The sequence below is a fragment of the Mustelus asterias genome, chromosome 18 (genome assembly GCF_964213995.1).
Source record: "Mustelus asterias chromosome 18, sMusAst1.hap1.1, whole genome shotgun sequence".
NCBI lineage: Eukaryota > Metazoa > Chordata > Chondrichthyes > Carcharhiniformes > Triakidae > Mustelus > Mustelus asterias.
This window is the reverse complement of record NC_135818.1, coordinates 58,177,125-58,193,313: the sequence shown is the minus strand read 5'-3', so window position 1 is coordinate 58,193,313 and position 16,189 is coordinate 58,177,125.

Here is a 16,189-nt window from a genome sequence, read left to right as displayed (position 1 = left end):
TAGGCCATTTGGCACATTCAGCCTGCTCCGCCATTCAAACAGATTGTTTGTCCCCACCATCCCCTATCCCTTGATTCATTAGTATCCAGAAATCTACCAATGTCTGTCTTAAACATCCTCAGTATTTGAACTTCCACAACCCTTTGGGGTAGTGAATTCCAAAGATTCACTACCAAAATCACAGTTCTAAATGGCCTGTCCCCTATTCTGAGACTGCGTCTCCTCGTTTTAGATTCAGAGGAAACAACTATTTACATCGACCCTGTCATGCCCTATAAGAATTTTGTAAGTGTCAAAAGATTTAACATCTTATCCTTCGAAATCTAGAGAGTATGAGCCCAGTTTCTTCGCTCTCTCCTGATAAGACAATCCCAAGATTAAGTCTGGTGTACCTCTGTTGCACTCCCTCTATAGCAATCATACCCTTCCCCAGATAAGGAGACCAAAATTGTACACAATATTCCAAGTGCAGTCTCACCAAGGCTCTACACAATTACAGCAAGACTTCTTTACTCTTGTACTCAAATTCTCTTGCAATGAAGATCAACATATCATTTGCCTTCCTAATTTTTTGCTGCATCTCCATGAAAGCCTTTAGGGACTCATGAACAAGGACACCCAGGTCCCTTTGGACATCAGCACTTTCCAACCTGTCACCATTTAAGAAATACTCTTTTTTTTCCTCCCAAATTGGATAACTTCACAGTTAGTCGCATTATATTCCATCTGCCATGTTCTTGGCTAAATCCCCCTGAAGCTTCCTTGCATCCTCCTCACAACTCACATTCCCATCAAGTTTTGTGTCATCAGCAAATTTGGAAATACTACATTTGATTCCCACATCCAAACAATTTATATAGATTGTGAACAACTGTGGCCCAAGTACTAATCCATCAGGTATCCCACGAGTAACAGCCTGCCATCTGGAGAATGACTTGCTTATTCCTGTTTTCTATCTGTCAACCAATTCTCATTACTGCACTGGCTTTTCAGTCTTGATCATTATGCTCAAGTTTAGGAGTGGGGCTTGAAACTGGAACCTTGTAATTCAGACGCAGGTGTACTACCAACTGAGCTAGAGCTGATACCACTTTTAGCTTTGGACGCCTGAAATACTAGATCCTGAAGTCCTGAAAGATAGTACCATGTTTCAAGGGCTGGAAACTGGCTGGTGTCCATTCTCGACAACGGTAACAGCAACATGCGTTTATATAGCACTTTGAATGTAATAAGTAACATAAAAATGGACTGTAAAAGCTTCTACAAGTATATAAAAAGAAAAAGATCAGTGAAGACAAATGTAGGTCCTTGACAGTCCGAAACAGGAGAATTTATAAAAACAAGGAAATGGCAGAGCAATTAAACAACTAATTTAGTTCTGTCTTCAAGGAGGAAAGACACAAATAGCCAGAAATACTAAGGAATCAATGGTCTAGTGAGAAGGAGGAATTGAAGGAAATTAGCATTACGAGAAAAATAGTGTTGGAGAAATTGAGGGGACCAAAAGCTAATAAATCCCTGGGCCTGATAATCTATATCCCAGGCTGCAAAAGGAGTAGCCATAGAAATAGTAGATGCATTGGTTGTCATCTTCCAAAATTCTGTAGATTCTGGAACAGTCCTGGCTGAGTTTAACCTTGATTTAAAAAAGGAGGGAGGGAGAAAACAGGGAATTACAGACTGCTTAGCCTAATGTCAGTAGTAGGGAAAATGCCAGAGTCTATTATAAAGAATGTGATAACAGGACACTTAGAAAATATCAACTTGATTAGACAAAACCAGCATGGATTTATGAAAGGGAAATCATTTTTGACAAATCTACTGGAGTTTTTTGAAGATGTAACTAGTAGAATAGATAAGGGTGAACCAGTGGATGTGGTTAATTTGGATTTTCAGAAAGCTTTTGATAACGTTCCACATAAGAGGTTAGTACGCAAAATTAAAGCATATGGGATTTGGGGTAATATATTGACATGGATTGAGAATTGGTTAGCAGACAGGAAACAGAGAATAGGAATAAATGGATTGTTTTCAAAGTGGCAGGCAGTGACTAGTGGGGTCCTGCAGGGCCCAGCTATTCACAATGTACATCAATGTTTTGGATGAAGGAATCTAAAGACATCTGGAGGAGGCCGAGATGAATCATCCAGTAGGCACATCTGGCTGAAGATTGTTGCGAATGCTTCAGCCTTATCTTTTGCACTGATGTGCTGGGCTCCTCCATCACTGAGGATGGGGATATCTGTGGAATCTCGTCCTCCACTGAGTTGTTTTGTTGTCCACCACCACTCATGGCTGGATGTGGCAAGACTGCAGAGCTTAGATCTGATCTGTCGGTTGTAGGATCACTTAGCTATGTCTATCACTTGCTTCTTGTGCTGTTTGGCACACTAGTAGCTTCACCAAATTGACAACTCGTTTTTAAGTATCATAGAATCATAGAATCATACAGCACAGAAGAGGCCTTTTGGCCCATTGAGTCCGCACTAACACAGTAGAAACACCTGAACACCCACCTAATCCCATTTGCCAGCACTTGGCCCATAGGTCTGAATGTTATGATGTGCAAAGTGTTCATCCGGGTACTTATTAAAGGATGTGAGGCAACCCACCTCTACTATCCTCCCAGGCAGCACATTCCAGACTGTCACCATGCTCTGGGTAAAAAAGTTTTTTCTCACATCTCCCTTAAACCTCCTGCCCTTCAGCTTGAACCTATGTCCCCTCGTGACTGACCCTTCAACTAAGGGGAACAGCTGCTCCTTATCCACTCTGTCCATATCTCTCACAATCTTGTACACCTCAATCAGGTCGCCCCCTCAGCCTTCTCTGCCCCAATGAAAACAACCCAAGCCTACACAACCTCTCTTCATAACTTAAATGTTCCATCCCAGGCAGCATCCAGCCCCTCCAGTGCAAGCACATCCTTCCGATAATGTGGCCACCAAAACTGCACACAGGATTCTAGCTGTGGCCTCACTAAAGTTCTATACAACTCCATCATGACATCCCTGCTTTTGTAATCTATGCCTCGATTGATAAAGGCAAGAGTTCCAAATGCCTTTTTCACCACCCTATTCACATGCCTTTCTGCTTTCAGAGATCTGTGGACAAACACGCCAAGGTCCCTTTGTTCCACAGAACTTTCTAGTGTCCTACTATTCATTGAGTACTTTCTTGTCAAATTACACCTTCCAAAGTGTATCACCTCACACTTTTCAGAGTTAAATTCCATCTGCCACTTACCTGTTCATTTGACCATTCTGTCTATATCTTCTTGTAGCCCAAGCCTCATTGTTAACCACCCATCTAATCTTTGTGTCATCCGCAAACTTACTAATCTTACCTCCCACATAGTCATCATTGTCATTTATATAAATGACGAATAATAAGGGGCCCACCACAGATCCCGGTGGTACGCCACTGGGTAATTTGATAAAGTGGATTCAAAATTGGCTCAGTTGTAGGAGAAAGAGGTGATGACAGAAAGCTGCTTTAGTGCCTGAAAGCCAGTATCCTGGTGGTACGCCACTGGATACTGGCTTCCAGGCACTAAAGCAGCTTTCTGTCATCACCTCTTTCTCCTACAACTGAGCCAATTTTGAATCCACTTTATCAAATTACCTTGTATCCCATGTGAATTTAGCTTCTTTACAAGCCTCCCAGGTGGGACTTTGTCAAAGGTTTTGCTGAAATCCATATAAACTACATCGACTGCATTATCCTTGTCTGCACACCTGGTCACCTCCTCAAAAAATTCAATCAAATTTGTTAGGCATGACCTCCCTCTGACGAGGCCATGCCGACTATTCCTGATCAAGCTTTGCCTCTCCAAATGGAGATAGATGCTCTGCTTCAGAAGTTTCTGCAATAGTTTTCCTACCACTGACGTGAGTCCCCTGGTTTATCTCTACAACATACAAGTATGCCTGGTGTTTGTCCTAGCATGTTCTCCTGCGTTCTTCATTGAATGTTGAGATCTCCCAGGGCAACTCCTTCCTGAATATATACCATTGTGCTGCCATCTCTGCTGAGTGTGTCCTGCTAGTGGAACAGGACATACCCAGGGATAATGTCAGAGATGTTATCTGTAAGGCATGATTCTGTGAGTATGACTATGTCATGCTGTTGCTTGGGTCGTCTATGGGACAACTGCCCCAATTTTGGCACAAGTCCCCAGATGTTAGTAAGGAGGACTTTGCAGGGTTGACAGGGCTGAGTTTGCTATTGTCGTTTCAGTGTTTAGGCCAGTGCCGGGTGGTCCATTCCTTTGTGTTTTCTTCGGAACCATTGAATAGAACTGAGTGGCTTGCTAGGCCATTTCAGAGGGTATGTGACAGTCAACCACATTGCTGTGTCTCTGGAGTCACATGTAGGCCAGACCGGGTAAGCATGGCAGATTTCCTTCCCAAAAGGACATTAGTGAACCAGATGGGTTTTTACGACAATCAACAATGGTTTCATGGTCATCATTAAACTTTTGAGTCCGGATGTTTCATTGAGTTTTAATTCCACAATCAGCCATGGGTCCTCGGACCATTAGCCTGGGTGTCTGGATTACTCGTCCAATGACAATAACACTGCATCACCGCCTCCCTTGCCCATTGGTAAATTAAAATTGTGTTGGGCTCCTGCACTGAGCTAAGGACCCCAATTTAAAGAGCTAAAGAAGTTGGGTTGCGAAGTAGAATAAAACAATTTAACATCTCTGATCAAAGGACAAACAAAGAACAAAAGAAATTACAACATAGGAACAGGCCCTTCAGCCCTCCAAGCCAGCACCGACCATGCTGCCGGACTGAACTAAAACCTCCCACCCTTCCGGGGACCATATCCCTCTATTCCCATCCTATTCATGTATTTGTCCAGATGCCCCTTAAAAGCCACTATCGTATCTGCTTCCACTAACTCCCTGGGTGGCGAATTCCAGGCACCCACCACCCTCTGTGTAAAAAACTTGCATTTAACCTGATCAATACATTTAACCTGGGAAGAAACAGTGACAGTAGCATCACAAGATTACTTTCTTGAGAGATTTTCTGGTTTCTATAGCATTTATTGGACACAGTATATAAATAACAAGAAGCAGAACTAGTACTGCAGTTAACTTGATTTTAAAAATCTTCCTTCTAAAATTCTGTTTGGAACATCTTAGTCTCTTAATTGCAACGAGAAAGCAGTAATGAAAATTACTTAGTCATTGGCCATGATGAATCGTATGACGCGCTGGGTCACCTTCCAATTCTGTAACAATTGCATGACATTTCATTGCTAATCTTTTCAAACATATATCAGATTTGTAAGAGTTGGAATAGATGAGTTTTGAAAATAATGCTATTCACGATATAATGATAAGCTTGTTCAGATCTAAGGAAAATAACTGTGACTAATTAATTTGGGAAATGTGCATTTTGTTTTTTTGTAAATAATTAATGGCAGTATGGATATGTCGAGGGAAAGTTAGGTTTGTAGCACCTATTTTTTTAGATGCTACAAGGCCACATAAGTATCGAAAATGGGAGGATCATAGGACACTTCCCATTTGGTAAAGGTGTTTGCATATGCGTAACCTGCAACATACAGAACTGCAACTGGTGGAAATCAGTGTGCATTGCTGATCTGACACCGATACTATCATTTTCAAACTGCACACTCCAGCCAAAGATCTGTTTTAACCTTCCATAGCCTGACGTTAAACCATCACTATTTTAAAGGAACCAAGAACAACTTACAACCTTTGTTGCTGAATTATTTCTTCCAACTGCTGGTGTAATTGCATGTGCTTTTGAAGCTTTCCTATACTCATCTAAAGCTTTAACACTCAACATGTGGTGATCTGGCTGGTCTTGAAGAAGTTTTTTGATCATTTACAATCTGTGCTGAGAAAAGTTGCTTCAAGACATGGATGACCAAGTAGGACTTCCTCTGAGAATCGGAACTTGACTGGGAAAACAATGAGAAGCAACACAGAACAGGAAAAGCTGCTGGAAGAGGGAGGTAGAGGATAGGAGATAAGGTCACTCAACAGGAGGCTATAGCTGTGTGGATCTTTAAGGAAAAATTCTCTTACCTGGACTTCAGTGAGCATCACTGCACGAGCTATCTTCACTTCACAAAAGAGGTTGTGACTGAAGTCTGTCAACTCCTGCAACCACCAAGTAAGGAAGGGACAGCATTGTTATAGCTTCCACGGTTGAACAGCTGCCAACATATGTGAGCATTGTTGGTGCAAGGCTTGTCACAGTGCAAAATCTTTAAGGATGAGATAAAGCATATGAATTGAAGGATAGAATACAGATTGTTGGTAGGTGAGTGAAGTGAGATAAGCAGTGGATGAGGCCAGTGGAGCTAGCAATTGCTCGCTTGCAGAATTTGATGATTGAAATCACTCTCCCTGAGACCCATTCTTGTCAAATAGCAAACTTAACCTTTCATTTCACCCATGTTCTTGGAACTCTAGTCCTACCATAAAGCTCCACTGCTACTTCTTTCATCTGGCTCCTGAGCATATATCCAGAGGGGCTCCTTCCCACCTATGGATACAGGTTTGGGTTGAAATTTTGCCACAGAGGCAGAAAAACCAAGATCATTGCAAAAGGAGGACATGACCCAACAGGCATCAGAATCGCATTTTCAGAGGCTTGCTCAGTGATTGTTCTGCTAAGCAAGTAACGATGGTTGTATCGCCTCAGACCGTCTATCTCTGGCTCCGGTAGAGGAGTCAGTAGCCAGCTCTTCAAGGGATTTTTCTTGTCCCCATGGATCCATCCATGCACTTTATGTATTGGAGTGAATAACTGAGGCAGCATGGACTGGAGAAGGTTGAAGGGCTCTTGGCAGTTGCCGGGAAAGTAAGTGCACACGGGGGGAAGCTTTAGCTGTGATCACTGGCCAGGAGGGTATCGAGGGAGGGCAGGTCACTGGGTGTCTTGATAAGTTGGAATTAGTGATGTTCTTCACCTAGGGGGAACTAGGAGGGAATGTCCAATGCCCTCTGCCAGTACAAGGCATGTCTGTCATTAAATGAATGTACTATCCAGCTTTGGCAAAGAGAGTAAAAAGCTATGCGCAAGATGTAGTGGTGTGCAGCCATTCCTGGGGTGAAATTAAGGTCTGCGGCTGATTCTTGGTAACACCGAGAAGCAAATAATTTCCAGATCACAGGGAGTTTGACTGTGAAGTGCGAAGTATTCGACAATAAGGGCACAAACATGTGTAAACATCTGGCTGAGAGTTGCAGTCTCCTGTGGCAATGCATGTCAGTCATCTCTGGGTAGCTTTGTACTTGGTAGTTGATCCTGTGTTGAGAGTTTGGCTTTTGTTTCCTTCGTACGCTTCTTTCCTTTCCCTTGCCTTTCTGATTCTGCCCTTCTTTGGGACAATGTTACCACTCATGACCATTGGGCCCAAAATCTGACCATCCCCCCTGCAACCCTCCCCCAATGGGGATAAATAATGGCTCCATTGCTAACGAGAGTCTTCCTTCTCACCCAATTCTCCACTTTGTCCCTGTTTCTCTGCCCTCATGATGCCAGGGTTGCTAACCTGCCTGGGTGCTAAGTGTTCACTCTCCCTGCTATGAGTGTAACCTTTTACTAAATGCCCATTTCCCTTTTGTCCTGCTGATCCTCTATTGGGTGATGCTCTGGGGAAGCCTCAACTGGAGCATTGTGCATCATTTTCACCTCAGCTGTTTAGAAACTGACAGTTTACAAACATACAAAATACAAACATTCGAATTAGGAGCAGGAATAGGTCACTGGTCCCTCGAGCCTGATCTGATTGTGGCCTCAACTCCACCTTCCCTTTTACCTCCTCTACCCTTTGACTCCTTTGTCAATCAAGATGTTATCTAACTCAACGTTAAAAGTAAGTACTGGCTCTGCCTCCACTGCTTTTTGAGGAAGAGAATGTCAAAGACTCCTGACCCTCTGAGAGAAAACATTTCTCCTCATTTCCGTCTTTAATAGGAGGCCCCTTATTTTTAAACTTTGTACCCTCGTTCTAGTCTCTCCCACAAGAGAAATGTCCTTTCAGCATCCACCCTGTTAAGCCCCCTCAAGGTGTTACATGTTTCAATAAGATCATCTTTCATTCCTCTAAACTCCAAGGATACAGGCTCAACATGTCTAACCTTTCCTCATAAGATAACTCCCGAAACCCAGGAATCAATCTGAATTGCTTCTAACGCAGTTATATTCTTTCTTAAATAAGGAAACTAACACTGTACACAGTCTCACCTATACCCAATATAACTGTTGCAAAACATCCCTACTTTCATATTCCATTCCTCTTGCAATTATTTTCAAATTCGATTTGCCTTCCTAATTGCTTGCTATACCTGCATGCGAACTTTCGTGATTCATGTAGTAAAACTTCCAGGTGGCTCTATACAACTGAGTTCTGCATTCTCTCCCTATTTAAATAATATGCTGCTTTCCTATTCTTCATCCCAAAGAGGACAAGCCCATATTTTCCCATTTTATGTTTGATTTGATTTGATTTATTATTGTCATATGTATTGGTATACAGTGAAAAGTATAGTTTCTTGCGCGCTATAGAGACAAAGCATACCATTCACAGAGAAGGAAAGGAGAGAGTGCAGTATGTAGTCTCACAGTCATAGCTAGGGTGTAGAGAAAGATCAACTTAGTGCGAGGTAGGTCCATTCAAAAGTCTGATGGCAGCAGGAAAGAAGCTGTTCTTGAGTCGGTTAGGATGTGACCTCAGACTTTTGTATGTTTTTCCCGACGGAAGAAGGTGGAACAGAGAATGTCCAGGGTGCACGGGGTCCTTAATTATGCTGGCTGCTTTTCCAAAGCAGCGGGAAGCGTAGACAGAGTCAATGAATGAGAGGCTGGTTTGCGTGATGGATTGTGCTACATTCATGACCTTTTGTAGTTTCTTGTGGTCTTGGGCAGAGCAGGAGCCATACCAAGCTGTGATACAACCAGAAAGAATGCTTTCTATGGCACGTCTGTAAAAGTTGGTGAGAGTCGTAGCTGACATGCCAAATTTCCTTAGTCTTCTGAGAAAGTAGAGGCGTTGATGGGCTTTCTTAACTATAGTGTCGGCATGGCGGGACCAGGGCAAGTTATTGGTGATCTGGACACCTAAAAACTTGAAGCTCTCAACCATTTCTACTTCGTCCTCATTAATGTAGACAGGGGCATGTTCTCCGCTACGCTTCCTGAAATCGATGACAACCTCCTTCATTTTGTTGACATTGAGGGAGAGATTATTGTCATCTCACCAGATTCTCTATCTTATTTCTGTACTCTGTCTCGTTATTGTTTGAGATCCGACCCACTACAGTGGTGTCATCAGCAAACTTGAAAATCAAGTTGGAGGGGAATTTGGCCACACAGTCATAGGTGTATAAGGAGTATAGTAGGGGGCTGAGAACACAGCCTTGTGGGGTACTGGTGTTGAGGATGATCATGGAGGAGGTATTGTTGCCTATCCTTAGTGATTGTGGTCTGTGGGTTAGAAAGTTCAGGATCCAGTCGCAGAGAGAAGAGCCAAGGCCCAGACACTGGAGTTTGGAGATGAGTTTCGTAGGAATAATGGTGTTGAAGGCTGAGCTGTAGTCAATAAATAGGCGTCTGACATAGATGTCTCTGTTATCTAGGTGTTCCAGGGTTGAGTGCAGGGCCAGGGAGATGGTGTCTGCTGGTGATCTGTTACAGCGGTAGGCGAACTGTAGTGGACCCAGGCAATCTGGGAGTCTAGAATTGATTTGTGCCATAACTAACCTTTCAAAGCATTTCATAATGATGGATGTCAGTGCCATCGGACGATAGTCATTAAGGCACGCTGCTTGGCTTTTCTTTGGTACCATACTCCATCTGCCAATTTTTTGCACACTCACATAACCTATCTATTCCCTTTGCGGACTGCTTATTTTGTCATCAAAGCTTACTTTCCTACCTATCATTGTGTCATCAGCAAGTTTAGCTACCATACATTTGGTCCCATCATCCCAGTCATTAATATCAATTGTAAATAGCTGGGGCTCCAGCACTGATCCCTGTGGCACTCCACTCGTGACATTTTGTCAACCTGAAAATAATCCATTTCTCTGTTTCCAGTTTGCTAACCTATCCTCTATGCATGCTACTATGTTACCACCTACACCATGAGCTCTTATTTTGTAGAGTAATCTTTCATGTGGCACCTTGTCAAATGCCTTCTGGAAATCTAAGTAAGGCACATCCACAGGTTCCCCTTTATGAATTATGTTGGGTTACTTCCTCAAAGATCCATATTGCTTGCTACTTCATCAAAGTTTTTGATACCTGTGCGTCCCTTTAAATATTTCACTCTTCTTCTTCGACAACTCCAAACAAACTTTTTAACAAGTGTAATTGGCCTCAATTGGGAGGAGAGCAGGATTCATTTCATTCTCCCCCTGCCTGAGGAATTATTGCCAGAGCCAGATTGGTGCTTTGAAATTGACATGTTGCTTGGTACAGATATTTTTGGGGAACCTTGCCTCCATTCCCACTGGAGGGAGGGGGGGTGGTTGGAGGGTTTCAGGAAAATTCAACCCCACGTCTCTCCTTTTCTCCATGTCCTGCACCAAGACCAAGGTAGATTTCCTTGGTACACACACTCTCACATATTCAGGCATTCCTCAAAGTATTGCAGCACAGATGCACATTACAAGGACAACCACCACTTCTTGCAGTCACAATGTAACCACCCCTTCCAGAATTACAGGCTGCCTTTACTCGCAATTTCCAGCCTCCTGCTAACATTGTAGCCAATGAACAATGTGGGCAGTACTGGTTGTAAGCAACGAACTCTTGCAACAGCAGGTAGTTCAAATTTCGAGTGCTGCAATGGGCGGTCACACGTTAATCACATACCAAAAGCCCCACAGCCATTTTCAGGGCTTATCCAAATTAATTACTGCAGTGTGTTAGTCTGTGTATACGACTGAAAGTTGAGAGACCATGCCCCAGTTCTTCCCCTTGATCCTCAGTGGACTATCTGACAAAGTGCCAATCAGAGAGACATGAATCCCTGTTGTCTCTTGCTGAAAAACAAAATGAGATGTGAATACCTGATGGCAAGTTCATTTCGCTAAGGAGCTAGAGATATGCAAGTGACCATTTTATGTCTGTTCCTGCGGCCCACCAAGACTAATGAGTTGTATATTTGTGTTTATATATAAATTTGGATATTAAATTGAAAAGTTGTTAGTCTTGGAAAACATCTAAAATAATCTTGGTGTGATTTCACATGGTAGAAATAGAGAGCAGCACTTCCACTCAATCTAAAATAAGGCAGTGATTTAGTATCAGAGAGAACATGCAGATGATGTTATAAGTACTTAACAGGTGCTAACACTCCTAACACTTAGAAAAGCATTGATACAATTAATGAATTTAATCTGGGAACTAAATATGAAGGTATTGCAAGACCAGAAGTAAAAGCAGTCAGCTACAAATGATCATGGTTAAGTACTATACTTTACACTGGATAATTACTTGACTGATTGTAAGGTTAATTTAATCAAAAAAACTTTAAGGACTGCAAACTGTTTGGAATTTACCAAAGACTGTTGCTGGATCTGAGGGAACAATTTTTGAATATTTTAATGTTAGCATTTCTCAGAGGTGGCTGCTTGGGACTTCTGGGAGATGTTACACACAGAGATTGTGATCTAAGCGTGCCCCCAACAATCATTTTTCACACAAATAAAGGATGCAATGATGTCCAATTTCTGCACCCCCCCCCCCCCCCCCCCCGCCCACCCCCCACAACATTTGTTTATGAGAACATAAGGAACAGACGTTGGAGTGTGCCATTCAGCAATTTGAGCATGGTCTGCCATCCAAGAAGATCTCGTTGGTCTTCATTTCAACTTCATTTTCCCGCCTGGGACCATATCCTGTGATTCTCTCAGATTCCAAAACTCCGTCTTGAATATATTCAACAACCGAGTCCTCTGCGGTAAAGAGTTCCAGAAATTCACAACACTTTGAGTTAAGAAATTTCTCCTCATCTCAATCCTAAATGTTGACACCTTGTTCTGAGATTCTGACCCTTAGTTTAGACACTTGAGCCAGGGAAAACATCCTCCCAACATCTATCTTGTCAACACTTTAAGAATTTAAATGCTTCAATGAAATCACATCCCATTCTTCTAAACAATGGCTGGGATTTTGTGCTCCTGTCACATCGGGTGTGAATAATGACGGGAGCACAAATGTTCGCCAGAGGCCCAAAATGTGTGTCAGCAAGAAGTCCTAATTGTCCCCACCAGTGACATAACAAGATTCCCAACACCAAATGTCAGTAACCTCATTAGAATAAAATTAAATCTAATTGAGGTCTGATAGTACCTCTCTCACTGTTATATAATCCATTCATGTCGGCATGAGAGCTCTCCCATGGCATGCAGATGGCGGGCAGAACCCGCCAGAGGAGCTCAGGTGAGTACATCACACAGAAAGGAGAGGGTCATGCCTGGGCACTGCCCTGGCATTGCCCAGGCAGTGGCAGGGGGCAGTGGCAGTGGCAGGGGGGTATTGTGTGTGCAGGGTATCAGTGGATGTGTTTGGGGGGGGCAGGGCTGCATGGGGGAGTGTGTGACACTATACATTTGCAGTAAGACATCGTCATTTTTGCAATTCAATTCAAGAGGATGCAGAGAGACATACTTGCCTTACAGAAGGTGCACTGATCCCTGGGATGAGCAGTCTATGTCCAAATGCAGAAAGGCCTACACAATATTTAGGCTTGGGCTGACAAGTGGCAAATATGCCAGGCAATGACAATCTACAAAGAAGGATCCAAATATCACCCCATAACATTCAATGGCATTACCATTGCTGAATCCACAACTATCAACATCCTAGACGTTGACCATTGTGGGTGATCAGAAATGGAACTGGGCGAGACATATAAATACTGTGGCTTCCAGAGCAGATCAGAGGTGAGGAATCCTACAGCGAGTAACTCACCTCCTGACTCCCCAAAGCCTGTCCACCATCTACAAGGCACAAGTCAGGAGTGGGATAGAATGCTCTCCACTTGTCTGGATGAGTGCAGCTCCAGCAATACTCAAGAGGCTTGATACCATCCAGGACAAAGCAGCCCACTTGATTGCTACCCCTGCCAAAACCATTCACTCCCTCCACCACCGATGAACAGTGGCAGCAGTGTGTACTATCTACACGATGCACTACAGGAACTCACCAAGACTCCTTCAATAGCACTTTACAAACCCTCAACTACTACCATCTAGAAGGACAAGAGCAGCAAATATCTGGGATCACCACCACCTGGCGGTTCCCCTCAATCACTCACCGCCCTGACTTGGAAATATATTGCCATTCCTTCACTGTTACTGGGTCAAAATCCTGAAAGTCCGTCCATAACAGCAATGTGGGTGTACCTACATCTCGGGGACTGCAACGGTTCAAGAAGTCAGCTCACCACCATCTTCTCAAGGGCAGCTAGGGATGGGCAATAAAGGCTGGCCTAGCCAGTGACACCAACATCTACACAGGAGAATATTACAGAATATTAAGGCATATAAGGTTGGGCTAATACATGAACATTGTAGCCAATGAACAGCAAGGGTAGCACTGGTTGTATGCAGCAATCTCTCACAACAGCTGGCAGTTCATATTTCTAGTGCGGGCTGCATTGCAATGAATGGGCATGTGCCAATTGCATACCACCGGACTGGGTTAACGGACAGGACCAGAGTAGGAATAAATGAGTCATTTTCGGGTTGACAGGTTGTAACTAGTGGGATATCACAAGGATTAGTACTTGGGCCTCAACTATTTAAAATCCATATCAATTTCTTAGATGAGGGGACTGAGTATAATGTATTCAGGTTTGCTGAAGGTACAAAGTCAGGTGGGGAAGTAAGTGATGACAAGGAAGCAAAGAGGTTGCAAATGGATATAGGTAGTTTAAGTGAATGGGCAAGAACATGGCGGGCTCTGTCCAAGCATATTATGATTTTCTAAGCGTCCTCATGTCACATTCTTATGAAGAGACAGTGGTGTAGTGGTATTGTCTTTGGACTAGTAATCCAGAGGCCCAGGCTAATGCTCTGGGGAGACTGGCTCAAATCCCATCATGACATTTCACTCCAGACCCACAATAATGTGGTTGTCTCTTGACTGCTCTCTGAAATAGCCTAGCAAGCCACTCAGTTCCAGGGGAAATTATGGTTGGGCTACAAATGTTGGCATTACCTGCAACATCCACATCCCATGAAAGAATGAAGACAAAGGGCGGGATTTTCGGGCCATGCTTGCCCCAAAGCTGGAAAATCCTGCCAAGGTCAATGAACCTTTGCATGGTCTGCTCCCCCGACCGCTATGATTCCCGTGGTGGGCGATATGGGAAAAATCCCCCCATGACTCTAGCATTTTCCCTACTACTGATGTCAGGATAACTGGCCTGTAGTTCCCGGTTTTCTCTCTCCCTGCTTTCTTGAATATCTTCCAATATGTGAGAAACATTCTAAAATCTAACAAATTCTGAAAGATCAAAACCAATGTTCCCTCAGCTATGCAGAACCTATCCAAAATGATTTTACTATAATACTCCTTGTTCAGCATTGTTAAAAGCAGCCTTAGAGAGATTGTACATTGGCCTTTTTTGGTAAACATGTTCTACATTTATCAAGTTGAAATGGAGTTGTGTCAGATAATTTAGAATGTTTGCTTTTGCAGTTAAGCTGGATTTAAAGTTATTGGGCCGGATTCTGCAAACTTACCCGCTGCAGTGAATGGGGATTTTGCTGAACGCCAAATTCTCCATTCTTGCTGGCGGCAGTGGATCGTGAGTGCCCAAAAAATCCTGGCTATCATAAGCTGAGGTTAATACCAAATAGAGTCATAGAGGTTTGCAGCATGGAAACAGACCCTTCGGCTCAACTTGTCCATGCCGCCCAGTTTATACCATTAAGCTAGTCCCAATTGCCCGCATTTGGCTCATATCCCTCTATATCCATCTTACCCATGTAACTGTGTAAATGCTTTTTAAAAGACAAAATTGTACCACCCTCTACTGCTGCCTCTGGCAGCTCATTGCAGACACTCACCACCCTCTCTGAACACTCACCACCCACCCAAAAATTGCCCCTCTGGACCCTTTTGTACCTCTCCCCTCTCACCTTAAACTTATGCTCTCTAGTTTTAGACTCCCCTATCTTTGGGAAAATATGTTGACCATCTACCTTATCTATGCCCCTCATTATTTTATAGACCTCTATTAGATCACTCCTAAGCCTCCTACACTCCAGAGAAAACACTCCCTATCAATATTCACCAAAGAGAAGGACTTGGTGGATGATGAATCTGGGAAAGGATGTGTAGATAGTTTGAGTCATGTTGAGATCACAAAGGAGGAGATATTGGGGGTCTTGAGAAACATTAAGGTAGACAAGTCCCCAGGGCCTGATGGGATACACCCCAGAATACTGAAAGAGGCAAGGGAGGAAATTGCTGGGGCCTTGAGAGAAATCTTTGTATCCTCACTGGCTATAGGGGAGATCCTGGAGGTTTGGAGAATAGCCAATGTTGTTCCTTTGTTTAAGAAGAGTAGCAAGAATAATCCAGGTAATTACAGGCTGGTGAGCCTTACGTCAGTGGTCAGGAAATTATTGGAGAGGATTCTTCGAGATAGGATTTACTCCCGCTTGGAAATAAGTGGACGTATTAGCGAAAGGCAACATGGTTTGTGAAGGGGAGGTCGTGTCTCACTAACTTGATTGAGTTTTTCGAGGAAGTGATGAAGATGATTGATAAGGGTAGGGCAGTGGATGTTGTCTACATGGACTTCAGTAAGGCCTTTGACAAGGTTCCTCATGGCAGACTGGTGCAAAAGGTGAAGTCACATGAGATCAGAGGTGAGCTGGCAAGGTGGATACAGAACTGGCTCAGTCATAGAAGACAGAGGGTAGCAGTGGAAGGGTGCGTTTCTGAATGGAGGGCCGTGACAAGTGGCATTTCTCGGGGATAAGTGCTGGGACTTTTGCTGTTTGTAATATATATAAATGACTTGGAGGAAAATGTAACTGGTTTGATTAGTAAGTTTGCGGATGGCGATGAGGACCATCAGAGGATATAGCAGGATATAGATCGGTTGGAGACTTGGGCGGAGAGATGGCAGATGGAGTTTAATCCGGACAAATGTGAGCTAATGCATTTTG